This window comes from Typopeltis vanoorti, chromosome 22 (assembly GCF_054136105.1).
Source record: "Typopeltis vanoorti isolate ZY-2024b chromosome 22, IOZ_Tvanoo_1.0, whole genome shotgun sequence".
Classification (NCBI taxonomy): domain Eukaryota; kingdom Metazoa; phylum Arthropoda; class Arachnida; order Uropygi; family Thelyphonidae; genus Typopeltis; species Typopeltis vanoorti.
Window position 1 is genome coordinate 13366461 of NC_143570.1, and position 19944 is coordinate 13386404.

General features: G+C 32.6%; 1 protein-coding gene across 2 annotated transcripts in view; it reads right to left on the bottom strand.

Annotated features, from left to right (window-relative positions):
* Nucleotides 1–362: 362 nt before the first annotated feature.
* The window catches only part of Spec2 (CDC42 small effector protein Spec2), a 91170-nt gene continuing 71588 nt past the window's right edge, over nucleotides 363–19944 (bottom strand). For both annotated transcript variants that reach the window (XM_090412050.1, XM_090412049.1), the window contains exon 5: nucleotides 363–7207. The gene's annotated coding sequence lies outside the window, so the exon portion shown is untranslated. The remainder of the gene's footprint in view (nucleotides 7208–19944) is intronic.

Consider the following 19944-nt stretch of genomic DNA (forward strand, 5'->3'; position numbering starts at 1 on the left):
ATTGCTATTGATACAAAACTTTTATTATTGGTGTTTGTTCGTGGCAAGGATGAAATATTTTTAATATGCAAATTTATTTATTAATAAATTCATTACTGATTAGGAAAAAAAAGTGTTTTTTATTATATATGCAGCACCCCCACTTAAAATTTTTCACCAGCCGCCACTGGTATGGATTCACTATAATTTGGAGACTGAAAGCTTTTCTGCAAGTAATTTATAAAATCAAGAAGAAAATTTAGTTATTCTGCAAGCTACATTTAAAAATTCCTAATCTTTCATAAATTAGTAAATGAATACAAAAGAACCAATGTGTTTAATGTCTTTTTAATATCAGAATTCAATTTTAATAAAGATCAAGATTAGTCATATTAAAAACTATTTTATTTTTCAGCAAACTTACAGATATTGCATCGAGTAATTGGCTACCATCTGTACTTTCACTTCATGACAGTGATAAATTCAGGTTGTACTATATCTTAGTAGGTTACAGTACTCAATATACAGACAATGCATTTCAATACTATATTCCCTTCTCCCACTTACAGTACATATGCCTTAACATAATTATGTGGTAGCAGATCAAAAAAGCACAGCTGATTTACATCAGTCAAGGATGCAAGTTAAAATTAACTAGAGATCAATCTGTGAAAGGAAGAATTATACATCAAAAGAATCAAGACTATCATACAGCAGGGAATATTATACTGACTGTTGAGTGTACAGTTTTTTTTTTTCCCAATATATTCTCTATGTTGAAATGAATTTCTACAAATTCAGTATTTTCTAATAAAAATCATATGCTCAGAAATATTTCTTAAGTAGCAGTTTACTACTGTATGTTATTAGTAAATAATTTAAAGAAATATCTATTAAATTCTGGACTTTTACTTATTCACGAGTGAAATTTCTAAAATTATAATAAACACAAATGACAGAAAAAAAGATTTCTACAGCTGAGGCTATATACAATCTATATAAAGACATACATATACCTGTGTGCACATAAAATACAACACTTTCAGGCTTGGAATATATTGCAGTAGAATCTAATTACTATACAGAATAACTGTGCACATAAAATAAAGTATGCATCTGTTTGATTACATATATAATCAAGTAAAAACTTTGTTAAATAACTTATATTATGACATATCAACATATACTACAATCACCAGCATTTCAATGCATAAAGTTCTTAGTATAAGCACTTCAAATGAAAATACTGAGATTAAGAAATTTTCTCACATATAACTAAGTTCTAATATAAATATTAATCACCAATATCAATATTTGTACTTCACAAAAAATCCTGTTAAGTTATTGCTTTAAAATTTAATGCATCCCATTAAATTAGGATGGGAATGAGTTTATATAAAATATAGTATTAAAAAACTTTCTAAAAATTCAGTTGAATATAACAAAAAAAGTGTTTAAAGATATATTAAAAGCTTAATAGAAAGCTGTTCATAAAATGTAAAGATTGTAAGTACAAAAATTTGGCACCCAACAGCCATTTGTAGCAAAGTTTTCTGGATAACCAATAAAATTTAGGAAATAAAACCAGAAGGAAACATCAATTTGAAGCATGCAATAAACTGACTATACTTTAAAATGTAGGAAAACTGGAAACCAACAAAAAAAACATTTTTGAGAATATTGAGTCGACAGTTTTTGGATATTAATTATATTGACTATAATTTGAGATTGGCTTTATATATATTATATTACGAAACTCAAGTTTCATTTATGTTGTGTGTTTTTGAGACAGGAATTGCAAATTCCATATTATACAAAAAAGGAAATGATTATTGTAAAGAACATCAGTGAATAAATATTTTATGGCTGGTCTTAAGTTTTATATTTTAATAACTCTAAAATGTTATTATAAAATAATGTATACTTCAATTAAAAAAAAAACCGCATTTAAAACTTTTCTCAAGACAAGCTATTCTATTCAAGTTCAATGCTAGCATAACATCAAAATAAATGTTCTTTAGATGAAATCATAAATTAAGAACTGATAAAGCAACAGATCAGCATATGGTTGCTATGGTTATTTTTATATTAAAAGTGTTGAATTGTACTGTCAGAGAAAAATTATCTTAATCTGCATCACACATTTTAAAATCTGTAAAGATATATTTCATTATGAAATATTAATTGGTAGTTCAAGTACTTTCCATCAGATTTCAAAAATTTGATTGCAGTTTAGTGTAATCAATTTTTTTTTTTTATGAACTAAAAACAAGAACCATTTCAATGAAATACTGAAGCAAATATCAGAAAACTTTATCCAGGTTAAAGTAAAAATCACTATAAAAATTCTAATACATTATTTTGTATTAGTATTCTCAGACACATAGATGAGCACAGATGCATATCACTGTTCAAGTTCTAAAAATTTGGCAAATAAGTCTATATCCTCCATCTTGTCAATGCAAAAATCAGGGAAAAATTAATGAATCATTTAGCTTCTTTTTAAGTTATTAGTCCAACAACAGCATCAGTCAAATTACATTAGAAAACCATATAAAGCAGCTGCTTTATCATTGTTAGCAAATCATGCTCACTACTAAACAGGGACATATTCTCTCCCTTTTCCTTTATATAAAAAAAAAACAAAAAAGCTGATGATTTCATCTGGTGCAAATGGTAATAAGGAAGCCAATAATACCTGAGGCTGGAGTGGTGTAGCATCCACTAACTGGATTAAGTGACAAACATTCAGAACTGGCAAGGTATAGGATAATCTTGCTCAAAGCATCAAAACTCAAATTGATGGTAAGAGTGTGGGATTATATAATCCTTGATAGATGAATGTAGTAAAAATTTCAAATGAACTATTTTCTAATTGTACAAAGCAGAGGAGCAAGTAGTAGTAGTATCATGGTGTATAATTATCACATTTGTCATGATTTTTAGCCAGTCAGGGACATAAAGACCTGTTGTGTACGACTTCTGCTTTATTTTTATGGTAATGAATGTTAATTGTAACAATGCTTTATAAAAAAATCATGCATCTACTGTATTTGTCTTACTATGTGTTTAATGACAATTTGACCCACATGGATCAAATTTAATTAAATATATTTACATTGTAAACATATTTACAGTATTTAATATGTATCCATTAAACACTGCAAATCAGATTCTAATAAGGTATTTACCATATTATGAGATGTGTGTATATATATATATATATATATATATATATGCATTCTAAAGGATTTTTATGGGCTTAAGGCAATAACAGTGCACAAGACTATAGAAATTTTCTATTGACAATTATTACTTCACGAAAATAGAAATGTAAGTTTGCTAGAATACATAAATTTAACAGCTATACTTTTTCTTAGACTTAATAGGAAGACTAGTTAACTAATACCATGTTTTCAACATTATGAACAATCACTGAGCTTTCTCCTTCATTAATTTCTGAAAATGTTATGTGCAAATAAATATACAATTTAATATAAGAAGTGACATACATATTGCTAATCTTAATTTATTGATAGTAGTTATGAAAGTGAAATATTGCCTACTGTAACTAAAAAAAAAATAAGATTTTTCTACTTTTCCTAAGAATTTAAGGTGGTATATTAATGAAACTGTGCAAACATCATATCTTGAAATGTTATTAACTAATATCTTGTACCTGGAGAAGTAATACAATAAGAGACATGGCTTAAATACCTAAGCAAGTATACTAGAATGCAGTGATAGTAAATATATTACATGATGATGAGAGTGACTATAGCTCTAAAGAGTGCTTTTCTAATAAATAACCTTCAAACTGCTTTTATATGGAAGTATGCAGATTATCACCTACATACTTTTGTATGGATAAGATCAAACAGATAAGATGTATACACATACTAGCAAGATTCTATATATACATTTCCAGCCTCTATGTATATATCAGTTATAGTTTCATGATTTAAAAGTACTATCAAAGGGGAACCATTTATTACAGTGATTGTCAGCTACTACCAATACTGCTACTATCACCATCACAACTAAAATTTTGATTAGTTATATCAATGATCTTTGAAAAATAACTGCTATCATCTGTGCTAGGATTCTGAGAAAAAGTGAAATAACTAGAGAAGTGTTAAATACTAGTCATATATAGATAATTTAAATGAACGACCTAATAACTTTTTTTTTCTTTTCTTTAAGAACTCTTAATGCCAAACTAACAGCAATCAAGGAGTACACATAAATGATATTGACATTTCAGAACAAAGCAAAGAGAAGAAATACAACATCACTATCATATAGATTAGTTAAGCAGAGTAAAAAAGTGATTCTAGTGATATGACCTTTTTATTTGTGCAAAATAATACTTCTGAAAATAGGCAGTTGTACACATATTTCTCCTGGATAATTTTCTATACATTACATGAATAAATTATTAGTTTTTTTTTTTTTTTTTTTAAATATATGTTGATCTAAAATTGTATCAAGAAGAGTAAACTTCAGATTTGATAACAAAATTATAAATCTGGATTTTATACAGAAACTAGCTTAATCCACTGGAAACTCAATATTATACAGCTTATATACCTCAATAAATCACCTTTCTCAACTGATCAGAGGCAAGCACCTACTAGTCAAATCAATTACGTTGTTAGGTAACTGGTTTATAATATAAGCTGGTGTTTATAATATAAGTGAGTGACCAGGTATGGGCTTAATATCATATTAGCATCACTAAATATTCACTAATATTCATAAAAAACACAGTGGACACTACTGGGGTTTTTGACTGCATACTAGTTTCAAAATTTCTTTTCAGATAGAAATACAATGAATATTAAAATAATATTAAACTGCAAGTAATGATCATATCCAATGCGAACTTCAATATAAAAAGTAAAATAATTATATAACAGTTACATATCGCATGCTATTCATTGTTGCTTTTCAGGCAAGGAATTCAAGCTCATAATTTTGTATGTAATCATGGACATGCAACAAACTGAAAACAAAGCCCATATGTTAATGAACTTAACAGTTGAGTCCACTGGCATATGTTGTTCCTCTGAGTATTAAATTCAGGTGCCATATTACAACTTACACATTAGTATATGCATTATGAAGTTAAGAATAACTTCAGACTAGTATCTGTAAGCAAAAACCTAAAAATATATAATCACTGAAAGAAATCACAGTGAAAACCTAAATTCAAGCAAATTTTATGACAAAATTATTTTAGGATAATGCTTAACAGACTTAAAAACCCTTTTTTTTCACATGAAGTTAGATTACTATGAATTTATTAATTTTTTATTTAAGTAACATTTAGATGCTCCCATTTACTCTAATTTATAGAGAAAAAATATCACAGTACTATTAAGATGGTTCTGTAGAGGATTATAATCAAACTTAATATACTGCTTAGGCTAAGTGACAAATTTTTAAAATTATTTTTGAAGCATATGTTTTTTTCCAAAAAATATTTTCCTGCATACTGTGTCATACAAATGACAAATTTTACTTCTTGCAATATTTATTAGAAATAACCTCACTTATATTATTTTTTAGGTTTTCAACACTTATTTGTTAGAATTTAAATATCCCAAAACTATCAAACAAATAAATAGAATCTTACAAGCTAATATATATCTAATACAATTCAAAAAAAGTGGACAAAGTTTTCAAATTACCACTATTTAAGACAACACTACAATATGCCAGTATAGAATAGCCAAAAGCTTTCCTTTGAGAAGCTGATAAACTAAACCAATTCCTACACTGGTAATAAAGATTTAATGTGGAATTGTTTTCATATTACCAAAGTTTTATATATTCTTAAAGATTAAAATTGGCACCAAAATTATGTAATATGTAAGTTGATAGTGAAATAAATGACTCATGAAATAAAAATGTTTATTCTTTATTAATGCAATACCTTAAAATTGTGTAAGATCTTTAAGATTCACTGCATATGCTGTAAAGTATTCAAATGATTACTACAATTTTCCTGACAAAACTCACTTAAAATAACACAAAGTATCCAATGAAATAACTGTTTCTCTTGTTTTTGTATAAAAAGACCTTTCAAGGAAAAAGTGCAGTAATCAATCTTTTTCATTTGTGATCATTAATAAAAAGCCATTTACAAATTTTTTTTTTTCAATATTCATTGGTATATTATAAAAATGCCTATTTAAATAGTTTATTATGCGAGTTCTTTCTAGATCTACTCATTTTGTCATTCTGCTCGCCTATTAAACATTAGATGCTACAAAGTTCCACATTTTACTTTTATGATATAAAAACTTAAAGGAAGTTAATAATTTTGATTTGCAGCAAAATGCTGTAATAATCTTAAATATCTGTTTTGTAAAATTATTTTTTATGCAAAATAGTCATGATTCATTCATATTCACTAATGAATGATGAACAGAGAAACAGGGATATAATGAGTGTACCTTTTGCAAAAAATTCATTTACAAAAATGTTCATGTCATATACAACTTTATCATTATTTTAAATGTAATGATTTTATTTCTGACATGTTTCTCTTTTCAAATTTTTATGTAGTAAAACAAAACTGATTTAAATGAAATGCCATTCAGCCTAATCCTTATTTTCATGACACACAACATGGAATTAGAATTGGTATTGTGCAACGATTTTAAGGAAATATTATACAACAGATTTTTGTAGCAACTATTTGATTGTCAGTATTTTTTTTTTACATTTACAAAAAGAATTTATAACAGTAATAGTATTTAGGCATATGCAGAAAAACAAATAATTACATCAAAGTAAAATTTCCATATGATAAACAGAAGGATAACAATTACACAAAGAATAATTTAAAATCTTACAGCAGTACCAATCCTTTCAATTGTTAACTTAGTTATTTATAAACATGAGTAATTTACAAGTCAGAATCAGCATATACAAAGTTAGACAGTTGCAAAATGTTGCCATGTTGAAACCCAGAATATAAACAAAAGAAAATGACTCTGGTATATTCAAGGCAATGTCCAATCACATTACTACTTCATGATTAAAACTGAGAAATCATCCATTCCAGCAGTAATGACACCCTGAACAATAATCAAGATGTCATTACATTATAAAAGTTTTCACCTGCTAGTCACAATGTTACACAGTCAAATGTGACGGTTAAAATTCAATGCTTCTAATGAAGTCCTATTCACAAATGTTTACACAAGCTGGCACACATCTGAAAAATAAACAAATGCTAGTGATTATCAATTATGCAAACAGAATACAGCAAATTTTTCTGTGTTAAATAATTACAAATCTATTACATGGTTAATTAAAAATCTATATCTAAACAAATATCTCAAGACAAGACACTTTAAGTGAGAAAAACCCAGGGAACCTTGTTCTGCAAGAATAAATATGGTTTTTATGTTACTATAGATTCAATCAAGCGAGGCAGTATCATCACATTGAGCAATGAATGTTATATCATTTTTTATCATCATTATCAAATTCCTGACATGTACCCTCAAGGGGTGTACAGGATATGATAGTACTACATGAAAAATTTACATCATTACTAACTTCCCATCTACAATTTTCCTCCAAATCAGTCTGTTACTTGTTCCTCCCAACCTGGCAGAGAACACTTGTTTTGCTAATCTTTTCTCTCCCATTCTATTTAAGTGACCATACCACCTGAGATTAGCTCTGCTAACGCATTCCTGGATGTTGACAATGTCAAGTTCTTTCCTAATATCGTCGTTTTTAATATGATATTGCCATTGATGCCATCTGTTCACGCCTCTAATCTTTCTCAGGACTCTCATATCTGCGGTCTCTAGTCAAGTGTTTTACTTCTGACCCAGCTCTCAGATCCATAAGTTAAAACTGGTTTGAACACTGTCTTGTATACAGCTAATTTAGTGTTCCGACTAATTTCTCTCTTATTCCATATGAATTCATTCAATTGACTTCTTACCATACCAGCTTTGTTGATTCTGTTGTCTATTTCCATATTTAATTTACCATCTTCACTAAAAATCGTGCCTAAGAAGCAGAAATGTTTTACTTGTTCCACAGGTTCTCCATTCACAACACAGTTGACATTTTCAATGATTCTACCTATTTTCATTCTCTTTGTATTGTTGACCTTCATACCATACCTATTACGACAGTTATTCAATTTAGTCAGAGAATCTTGCAGACTTGTAGTGGATTTATTTAGAAGTATAACATCTTCCGCATAAAGCAAAGAGCTGACATTAACATCTCCAATTTTGATATAATGTTCAATACCATTTTCCTTCATTATGTTATCCATATAGATAATGAATAATATAGGGGATAATGTACATCCTTGTCTCATGCCAGATTTAACATTAAACCATCTTCCTGTACTTCCTGCAATTCTAACTGCTGACTTACAACTCAAATAAAGAGTAAGTGTTGCTTGATATAATCCACCATTGACACCATATAACTGTAGCGTATTGAATAGCTTCTCTCTTGCCACGTTGTCATATGCCTTTTCCAAATCGACAAAACTTAAATACAGATCTTTGTTATATTCCCATGATTTATCCACTATTTGTTGTAAAGTGAAGATCTGATCCTGAGAGACTATTTGACCTGAATCCAGCTTGTTCTTCACCAAGCTTTTCTTCCACAATTCTTCGACCGTTTCTCAAGTATACTTGCATATATCTTACCAGGAATACTCAGTAGGGATATACCTCTAATTCTCACATTCAGTTTTATTTCCCTTTTTATCTATTGGTACTATGAGAGCTCTACTCCAATCATCAGGAATTCGTCCCTCTGTCCAGGCCTTCTGAACTATACAGTGCAGCCACTGTGAGACTTTTATACCACCATACTTCAGCATTTCTGGTCGAATATCCTCTACTCCTGTTCCTTTCCACATTTCAAGTCTTTGATGGCTTTTTCTACTTCAAGTATGGATATGTATTCCTGACTGCATGCCTGGTCAGTGTTTTTTTTTTTTTTTTTTTTTATCACTGTGCTGTCATCACTGCTTGTTTCATTTAGCAGATTTTCAAAGTAATTACTCCATACTTCAAGGATATCTTTTTCTCCCATTTTCATGTCACCTTTATCATCTCTAACTTCTTTTACAGCATTCTTTCCTTCATTCCTAAGCTTCTTCAACAACCTCCAGAACATTTTGCCACCTTCTTGATATTTATTTTCTATGTTCTTGCCAAAGTCCTCCCATGACTTTTTTTTTTTTAGCTAGTTTTACACACTGTTTAGCTTTCTTACATCTGTCTCTGTATTCTCTAAGAGCACAATCTGACTTATTTGCCAAGAACTTTTGACATGATTTCTTCTTTTCCTTCACTGCCTCTTTAACTTCCCGTGTCCTCCATGGAGTTCTAATTTTTCTATCCTTGCTGACAACTTCACCATATGCCTCTCTAGCTGAATCAATCAGGGTTTTCTTCAAGGCTTGCCACTGAATCTCCAAGGTTTGGTTCCTGTTCTCAAACTCTTTCATTTTTTATTCAATACTCTTTGTGTATTTTAGTCTACAGTTCACATCTGAGAGCTGCTCAACTTTTATTCGCTTTATAACTTTCTTACATGTTATTCTTTTCAATATGAGATTCAATTTTATCCTGCTCAAGATTAAATAGTGATCACTTCCAATTTTGAATCCTCTGTACACTCTGGTGTCTAGCGCCAGGGAGAAAACATCACTATCAACAATAACAGTCAATGAGTCTTTTCTTATTCCATGCCTCTTCTCTCCATGTGAATTTGTACACATTTTTATGTTGGAACATGGTGTTAGTAATAACTAGTCCATGTCCTGAGCAGAAATCCAACAAGTATTTGCCATTATTATTAGCTTTGCTCTTTTCTGCAAATTTTCCCAAAATATTTTTGTATGTCTGACAGTCATTTCCTACTCTGCTATTTAGATCCCCAACAAGGACCAACTTTTCCTTTTTCATTGTGTCAGTTGCTTTCTCTAAAGCCTCAAAAATTTCCTCCACTTCTACCTTAGTAGGATTTTCTGTGGGGCCATAGGCACAAATAAGTCTCATTGTCCAGTTCCCCATTCTGATATTTGCCCACATCAATTTACTTGAGACTGCCTGCCATTCAAGAAGATTAGCCTCATATTTTGTGTTGAATACTATGGCTACTCCTTTTCCTTGACTGTCATTGCCTGAATATAACATTTTGTATTTGTTGCTCAGAAAGATCACCAGCTTTTGTCTTTTTTGTTTCAGTCACCCCTATTATGTTGATTTGGTACTTAATCCTCAGCTAGCTCCATTTCTTTGCAATTCAAGCTTCTTATGTTGATAGTACTGATCTTTAACTCTGGTGATGTTGAGTTGGGGTGTATTTTCAGATTTGTTCCAGTAGCTGACTTTTCACTGTTCACCCTGGTTCCCTGGCAAAAACAACGTGGACCTTGTTTAATCTGGAGACGCCCCAGCCGGCATGAAATTTTGTCATGTTGTACCATCATTTTGTGTTTGGTTGCCAATAGGAATACAATTTGGTCGGCTAAATCCCAAATTGCCTGTTCATCCTTGTTCGTTCAGTGTCCAGTATAGATACCCAACAGGGTGCACCACGAGAAGGTGAGGATTGGACATTAGGTCAGAAGCCATAGTCGGTTCTCCGCATTCCTTTAAAGGCTGTGGAGGTCTCCTCTCAGTTATACAGCTTTGATCCTATATCATTTTTTTAAATTAAAATTAATTGTAATTATGAAAACATTGACAGTTACAATAAATATGGTTATCCTATTCAAATCAGAGTTGACAATTTGATTGATGAACAACAAAATTAAAAGACTGCAGGTCTAAAGTCCAACTTATTTCTGAAAATTTGGTTAGAAATAAACAGGTAATCAAAGCCTGAAGATCACAGACAGAAAAATTAGGGGAGTGAATAGATGACAATCATATTTAAAATGAAGGAACTTGACAATGCTAGCAATCAAGAATGGATGAGCAGAGGTAATTCAAGATGATATAGTCACTTAAACAGAATGGAAAAAAGTTAGCAAAACATGAACACTGTTTGATGCCAAGATGGCTAGAAAAAGACAGAGGAAGACAGAAGTACAAGATCTAAACAAACTGATGCAGTTAGAAGTGCCCTAGAAGACATAAATACAAGATCTGATAATACTGGCGTATGTATCAACAAGTGACGGAATAATCTGGAGAAAAAACTATTAAACCCTTTATGAGTACAAAACAGGAAGTTGATTAACACTGCAATCAAACCAGAGCAATAATTTTATATGTATATATTTCTAGCACACGCCATTTCTGAAAAGAACAGGGGAAGGAGGGAGCAGATTTGTAATTCAGACATTACTATTTGAAGTCTGAAATTATTAAATTCCTATAATAACTGTTGACAAGAGTTGCATTCCCAAACTGGCCTTTTCCATTAAAAATTGAAAAAATCTATTTCTAATGTAAAAAGCCAATTTGGGAAAGAAAGGAAACTGAAAACTGTATAAACAATATATATATGTTGCTTAATGGTCAAAACCAAATAACTGGGAGGAGACCACCACATGACCTTTAAGGAATGTGGGAAACCAAATTGGGCTTCTAACCTAATATCCAATCTTCATCTTCACATGGTGCACCCTGTTAGTAGGTATTACTGGGTGCTGAATGAACAAGAATGAGCTGACAATTTGGGACTAAGCCTCAAATAATACTCTCTATACTTAAACCACAAATATATATGATGGTACAACACGATGAGACTATGCCAGCTGGAGTGTCACCCAGTTAAACAAAGCCCCCACTGTTTTTGTCAGTGGATCAGGGTGAACAGTGAAAAGGTAGCTACTAGAACAAACTCCATCATCTAGTAAAAGAAGAATAAACCAAACATCAGAAGAATTGAAGATAGAAACCATCAATATAAGGAATGTTAATAGAAAGAGAATTGAACTTGAACTGGAAAATGTGGACATAACTGGCATTACTAAAACAAAGAAAATAAAAACAGATGAGATCTTACTAAATAAGGATAGGGTGTTATATTAGGGCAATAATGATCAACAAAAGGAAGGAGTAGCAATAGCATTCAACACCAAAACACAAAGATAAACTTCTTCATTAAAAGGGTTTCAAGTAGTTATGTGGGCAAACTTCAAAATAGGGAAACGGACAATGAAACTTATTGTCCCATAGAAGGTTCTCTTAAGGAAAAAAGTGGAGGAGTTTTTTTTTGAGTCATGAGAGCAAGCAGCTAACAAAGAAAATGGAAAGAAGTGGTCTTTGTTGGAGATCTAAACAGAGTAGAAAATGAATCTCCATCATATGAATCTGAGAAAAAGGGCAAAGCTCATAATAATGGTAAGTATCTGCTGGATTTCTGTTCAGGATATAGACTAGTCATTACTAACACCATGCTCCAACATACAGATGTGCACAAGTTCATATTGAGAGAAGATGCAAGAAATAAGAAAAGCCCAATTGACTATGTCATTGTTAATAGTGATATCTCCATACTAGTTCAGATACAAGAGTGTACAGAGGATTTGAAACTGGAAGTGACCATCAAAGTAGAATAAAAATGGATATCATATTGAAAAGAACAGTATGTAAGAAAGTTTTAAAAAGGATTAAAGTTGAGTAGCTTTCACAGGTAAACTGTAAACTCAACTATACAAACATTATTGAAGAAAAATTGAAATATTTTGAAAACAAGAACCAAACCTTGGAGTCTGTGACAAACACTACAGAAAACATTGATTCAGATAAGGGGGGGGGGGGGCATGTGGTCATATGTGTCTGCAAGGATAGAAAAATAAGAACACCATGACAAACAAGATGTTAAAGAAGCAATCTCCTAGACAAAAAGAAAGCAAACTGAGATTTCCTACCAAACAAGTCAGCAGATGCCCTAAAAGAAAGGAGAAAATAATGTAAGAGAACTAAGCTAAACAAGTCATACAAAAAACAAATATCAAGAAGATGGCAAAATGCTCTGGAAGATATTGCAAAAAGCTAAGAAATGAAGGAAAGAGTACTATAAAAGGATATCATTTATCAAAAATGATAAATGTGACAAACTGAAAATAAGGATATTCTAGATGCCTGGAGTAATTACTTTGAAAGAGTGCTAAACAAAACCTGTCAGAACAGGGGTACACATCAATACTTGAGGTAGAAAAAGCCATCAAAAACTTTAAATGTGGAAAGGCAGCTAGAGTAGATAACATTCAACCAGAAATGTTTAAATATGGAGGTATTAAAGTTTTGCAGTGGCTACACTGCATAATTCAGAGACCCTGGTCAGAAAGTTGAATTTCAGATGATTGGAGTGGAGCTCTCGTAGTTCCATCTATTAAAAAAAAAGGAATAAAGCTGAATGTGAAAATTAGAGGAATTTCTCTACTAAGTGTTCCAGGTAAGATTTATGCAAGCATACTTGAGAAGAGATTGCAAAAGAGAAACTTAAAGAACAAGTTTGATTCCAAGTAAATAGAGGTTGTCAAGATCAAATTTTTACTTTATGAATGACAAATTACTGGGAAATCATGGGAATATGACAAGGATCTGTACTTTTTTTTTAGATCTGGAAAAGGCATATGACATGATGCCAAGAGAAAAGATTTTCAAAATACTACATTATATGGGGTAAATGGAACATTATACATAACAATACATAATCTATATTTAAGTTGTAAGCCAGCAGTTAGAACTGAAGGAAATATTTTGATGTAAAATCAAGAGTAAGACTTCTTTATATGGATCACATTATGAAAGAGTCAGATTAAATCAGATATTAAAATCCGAGTCTCCCAGTGCAAGTCTCTAGGGTTTTCTAACTAAACTGCATAACAGATGTAACAAATTTGGCATGAAAATCAGCAGTAAAAAGAAAACAATGAAAATAGGCAGGAACATAGAAAATGTGAGCTGCATTCTCAATGAAGAACCTACAGAATAAGGTTTAATTTTAACCCTTATTCTGTAGGTTCTTCATTGAGAATTTATATGAAATAAGAGAGAAATTAGTCAGAATTTCTTGTATATTGCTAGATTAACAGTGTTCAAACCAGTTTTAAGTTATGGATTATGTGAGTTAGAAGTAAAACACTTGGTTAAATACTAGTGAGACTATATGAGAGTTCTGAGAAAAATTGGAAGAGTGAACAGAATTCAGTGACAATCATATTAAAAATGAAAATTAAAAATGACACATTCAAGAATGTAAGAGCAGAGCTAATCTAAGGTGGTATATGGCCACTTAAATAAAATGAGTAGGGAAAGGTTAGCAAAATAGGTGTTTGATCCCAGATGGCAAGAAAGAGCATCTAGGTAGACTAATTCAGTCAGAAGTGCCTTAAAAGCATGAAATATCAGATAGAACATATTGGAGTGCCAATAAGTAATAGATCAATTTGGAAGAAAATTGTTGAGAGGAGATTAATAACAATGTAAACTTAATCATGTAGTACTGCCATAGTAGTCTGAACACTCCTTGATGATACGCAGCAGTAAATTTATGATTGTTTTACACATTCATACCTAATATATATGTAAAACAGTGATAAATTTATCAATTTTTAATTGATAAAAAACACCCCACCATCTAAATTGGAGATTAAAAAAATGCTATTAAAGAAATGAAAAATGGGAAAGCAGCAGGACATGATATCACAGCAGTTCTAAAATCTGACACCACAACAATCACAGATATGCTCTACCCACTTTTCCAAGATATATGGCAGAAAAAGACATTTCCTAGGGATTGGAATAATAATAACTGGAGGAGCATAAACCTGCTATGTGTCATTAGCAAAATCATTTCTTCATCATCAAATTCCTGACACATGTACCCTCAATGGGTGTACATGAAATATTTACACCATTACTAACTTCCTATCTACAATTTTCCTCCAAATCAGTCTATTACTTGTCAAGACTCCAATATTATCATTATCAGATCTTATATTTCTATCGTCTAAGGCATATTGTACCGTATCAATCCACCTATATCTCGGTCTTCCTCTGGGTCGTTTTCCTGCCAACCTGGCAGAGAACACTTGTGCTAATCTTTCCTCGCCCATTCTGTTTAAGTGACCATACCACCTGAGATTAACTCTGCTAACACATTCCTGGATACTGACAATGTCAAGTTCTTTCCTAGTATCCTCGTTTTTAATATGATATTGCCATTGATGCCACCTGTTCACGCCTCTAATCTTTCTCAGGACTCTCATATCTGCGGTCTCTAGTCTTTGGTCAAGTGTTTTACTTCTGACCCAGCTCTCAGATCCATAAGTGGTTTGAACACCGTCTTGTATACAGCTAATTTAGTGTTCTGACTAATTTCTTTCTTATTCCATACGAATTTATTCAATTGACTTCCTACCATACCAGCTTTGTTGATTCTGCTGTCTTCCTTAATTTATCATCTTCACTAAAAATCGTGCCTAAGTAGCTGAAATGTTTCACTTGTTCCATTTTCAACAATTCTACCTATTTTCATTGTCTTTGTCTTTTTAATGCTGACCTTCATACCATATCTATTACAACAGTTATTCAATTTAGTCAGGGAATCTTTCAAACTTGTAGTGGATTTAGTTAGAAGTATAACATCGTCTGCATAAAGCAAAGAGCTGACATTAACATCTCCAATTTTGATATCATGTTTAATATCACTTTCCTTCATAATGTGATCCATATAGATAATGAATAACAGAGGGGATAATGTACATCCTTGTCTCCCACCAGATTTCACATTAAACCATCTCGATGTACTTCCTTCAATTCTCACTGCTGACTTACAACTCAAATACAGACTAAGTATTGCTTGATATAATGCCCCATTAAAACCATATAACTGTAGCATATTGAATAGCTTCTCTTTTAGCACCTTGTCATATGCCTTTTCCAGATCGACAAAACTTAAATACAGATCTTTGTTATATTCCCATGCTTTCTCGCCTATATGTCGTAAAGTGAAGATCTGATCCTGACAGCCTCTATTTGGCCTGAATCCAGTTTGTTCTTCACCAAGCTTTTCTTCCACAATTCTTCTCAACCGTTTCTTAAGTATACTTGCATAGATCTTGCCAGGAAAACTCAGTAGGGAAATAACTCTGTAATTCTCACATTCAGTTTTATTTCCCTTTTTATATATGGGCACTATAAGAGCTCTACTCCAATCATCGGGAATTCATCCCTCTGTCCAGGCTTTCTGAACTATGCGGTGCAGCCACTCTCGAGACTTTTATACCACCATACATCAGCATTTCTGGTCGAATATCATCTACTCCTGCTGCCTTTCCACATTTCAAGACTTTGATGGCTTTTTCTACTTCAAGTACGGATATGTATTCCTGACTGCATGCCTGGTCAGTGTTTTTTTATTATCACTGTGCTGTCATCACTGCTTGTTTCATTTAACAGATTTTCAAAGTAATTACTCCATACTTCAAGGATATCTTTTTCTCCTGTTTTCATGTCACCTTTATCATCTCTAACTTCTTTTACAGCACTCTTTCCTCCATTTTTAAGGCTTCTTCAACAACCTCCAGAATATCTTAACACTTTCTTGATATTTATTTTCTATGTTCTTGCGAAAGGTCTCCCTTGACTTTTTGTTTAGCTGGTTTTACACAGTGTTTCGCTTTCTTACATTTGTCTCTGTATTCTCTAAGAGCAAAAGCTAACTTATTTGCCAGAAACTTTTGATATTTCTTCTTTTCCTTCACTGCCTCTTTAACTTCCAGTGTCCACCATGGAGTCCTGATTTTTCTATCCTTGCAGACAACCTCACCATATGCCTCTGGCTGAATCAATCAGGGTTTTCTTCAAGGTTTGCCACTGAATCTCCAAGGTTTAGTTCCTGTTCTCAAACTGTTACATTTTTTCTTCAATAATCTTTGTGTATTTTAGTCTACAGTTCACATCTGAGAGCTGCTCAACTTTTATTCGCTTTAAAACTTTCTTGCATATTATTCTTTCAATATGAAATTCAATTTTATCCTGCTCAAGACTAAATAGTGATCACTTCCAATTTCAAATCCTCTGTACACTCAGGTGTCCTGTACCAGGGAGAAAACATCACTATCAACAATAACATAGTCAATGAGACTTTTCTTGACTTTTCTTATTCCTTGCCTCTTCTCTCCATGTGAATTTGTGCACATTTTTATGTTAGAACATGGTGTTAGTAATAACCAGTTCATATCCTGAGCAGAAATCCAGCAGGTATTTGCCATTATTATTAGATTTGCTCTTTTCTCCAAATTTTCCCAAAATATTTTTGTATGTCTGACAATCATTTCCTACTCTGCTATTCAGATCCCCACAAAGGACCAACTTTTCCTTTTTCATTATGTCAGTTGCTTTTTCTAAAAGCATCAAAAAATTTCTCCATATCTACATTAATAGACCCTTCTGTGGGACCATAGGCACAAATAAGTCTCATTGTCCAGTTCCCCATTCTCATATTTTCCCACATCACTCCACTTGGGACAGCACGCCATTCAAGAAGATTAGCCTCGTATTTTGTGTTGAATATTATGGCTACTCCTTTTCCTTGATTGTCATTTCCTGAATATAACATTTTGTATTTATTGCTCAGAAAGATCACCAGTTTTTGTCTTTTTTTGTTTCAGTCACCCCTATTATGTCGATCTGGTACTTATCTAATTCCTCAGCTAGCTCCATTTCTTTTCCATTCAGGCTTCTTATGTTGATAGTACCGATCTTTAACTCTGGTGATGTTGAGTTGGGGTGTGTTTTCAGATTTGTTCCAGTAGCTGACTTTTCGCTGTTTGCTTTGGTTCCCAGGCAAAAACAACAGGGGGGGGGGGGTCTTGTTTAACTGGGTGATGCCTCATCAGACATGAAATTCTGCATGTTGTACCATTATTTTATTTGTGGTTTAAGCCAAGAGAGAGTACGCTGTTCACCCCGGTTCCCTGACGAAAACAACGGGAGCCTTGTTTAACTGGGCGACGCCCCAGCTGGCATAAAATTTTGTCATGTTGTACATCATTTTTTTATTTTAGTTTAACCAATAAGTATACAGTTTGGTCGGCTAAATCCCAAATCGCCAGCCCATCCTCGTTTGTTCAGTATCCAGGTAGTTACCCAACAGTGTATCTACCCGGATACTGAACCTCACCTTCTCGTGGACATTAGGTCAGAAGCAATGGTCGGTTCTCTGCATTCCTTTAAAGGCAATGTGGAAGTCTCCTTTCAGTTATACAGCTTTGACCCTTAAGCACCCCACTCACGAATCTTTAATATTTTAAATGAGGGCATGAGAAGAGAGCAGTCTCATTTTAGGTCAAATAGGAATGCCATAGAAGATAAATTTAAGATTGTTTTATATATGTATTATTTTTAATCTTATACAGGAAGGATATAACAAATTCCAATGCCAGGTGCTGCAAGATGGATATTTGTCACAACTGAATCTGGAGTGCAGCAAGAATGTCTGCTTTCTCCCTTATTATTTATGCTAGTGCTAGATCGTGTACTAGAACAGATAGTAATGAAACATGCCAAAAGGAATATTATGGAAATCATTAAAACTTTGGGTGATCTAGACTATGCAGATGTATGTCTAATTGCTCACAGACATGAGGATATCCAAAATAAACTAACCACATTACAAGAAGAATCGCTGAAAGTTGGTTGGAAAATAAGTACAAATACAATAGAAGAAATACGAATCAATGTGAACAATAAGACACAAAGTACAACTGAAAATGGAAAAACCAAAACTGTTTCAAGTTGTACATATCTCAGCAGTATTTTATCTGCAGATGGAGGAGCAAGTAGACATGTTCACATAAGGATTCAAAAATCCAAAAAGTGCATAGGGGTGCTTAAGGGTCAGAGCTGTATAACTGAGAGGAGACCTCCACATAGCCTTTAAAGGAATGTGGAGAACCAACCAGGGCTTCTGACTAATGTCCAATCCTCACTTTCGTGGTGCACCCCGTTAGGTATCTATGGATACTGAACGAACAAGGATAGGCTTTCAATTTGAGATTTAGCCGACCAAATTGTATTCCTATTGGCTTAGACCACAATATTAAATGATGATACACCATGATAGAATTTCATGCCAGCTGGGGTGTCGCCCGGTTAAACAAGCCCCCCCCCCCAGTTGTTTTTGCCAGGGAACCAGGGTGAACAGCGAAAAGTCAGCTACTGGAACAAATCCTAAAACATACTCCAATTCAGTATCACCAGAATTGAATATCGGTACTATCAACATAAGAAGCCTGAATGGAAAAGAAATGGAGCTAGCTGAGGAATTAGATAAGTACCAGATCGACATAATAGGGGTGACTGAAACAAAAAAGACAAAAACTGGTGAGCTCTTTCTGAGCAATAAATACAAAATGTTATATTCAGGCAATGACAATCAAGGAAAAGAAAGAGTAGCCATAGTATTCAACACTAAATATAAGGCTAATCTTCTTGAATGGCAGGCAATTTCAAGTCGAGTGATGTGGACAAATATCAGAATGGGGAACTGGACAATGAGATTTATTTGTGCCTATGGTCCCAAAGAAGGTTCTATTAATGCAGACATGGAGAAATTTTTCGGTGCTTTAGAAAAAGCAACTGACACAATGAAAAACTGGTCCCTGTTGGGGATCTAAATAACAGAGCAGGAAATGATTGTCAGACATACAAAAATATTTTGGAAAATTTGGAGAAAAGAGCAAAGCTAATAATAATGGCAAATACTTGTTGGATTTCTGCTCAGGACATGGACTGATTATCACTAACACCATGTTCCAACATAAAAAGGTTCACAAATTCACATGGAGAGAAGAGGAAAGGAATAAGAAAAGTCTCATCGACTATGTTATTATTGATAGTGATGTTTTCTCCCTGGTGCAGGACATCAGGGTGTACAGAGGATTTGAAAATGAAAGTGATCACCATTTAGTCTCAAGCAGGATAAAATTGA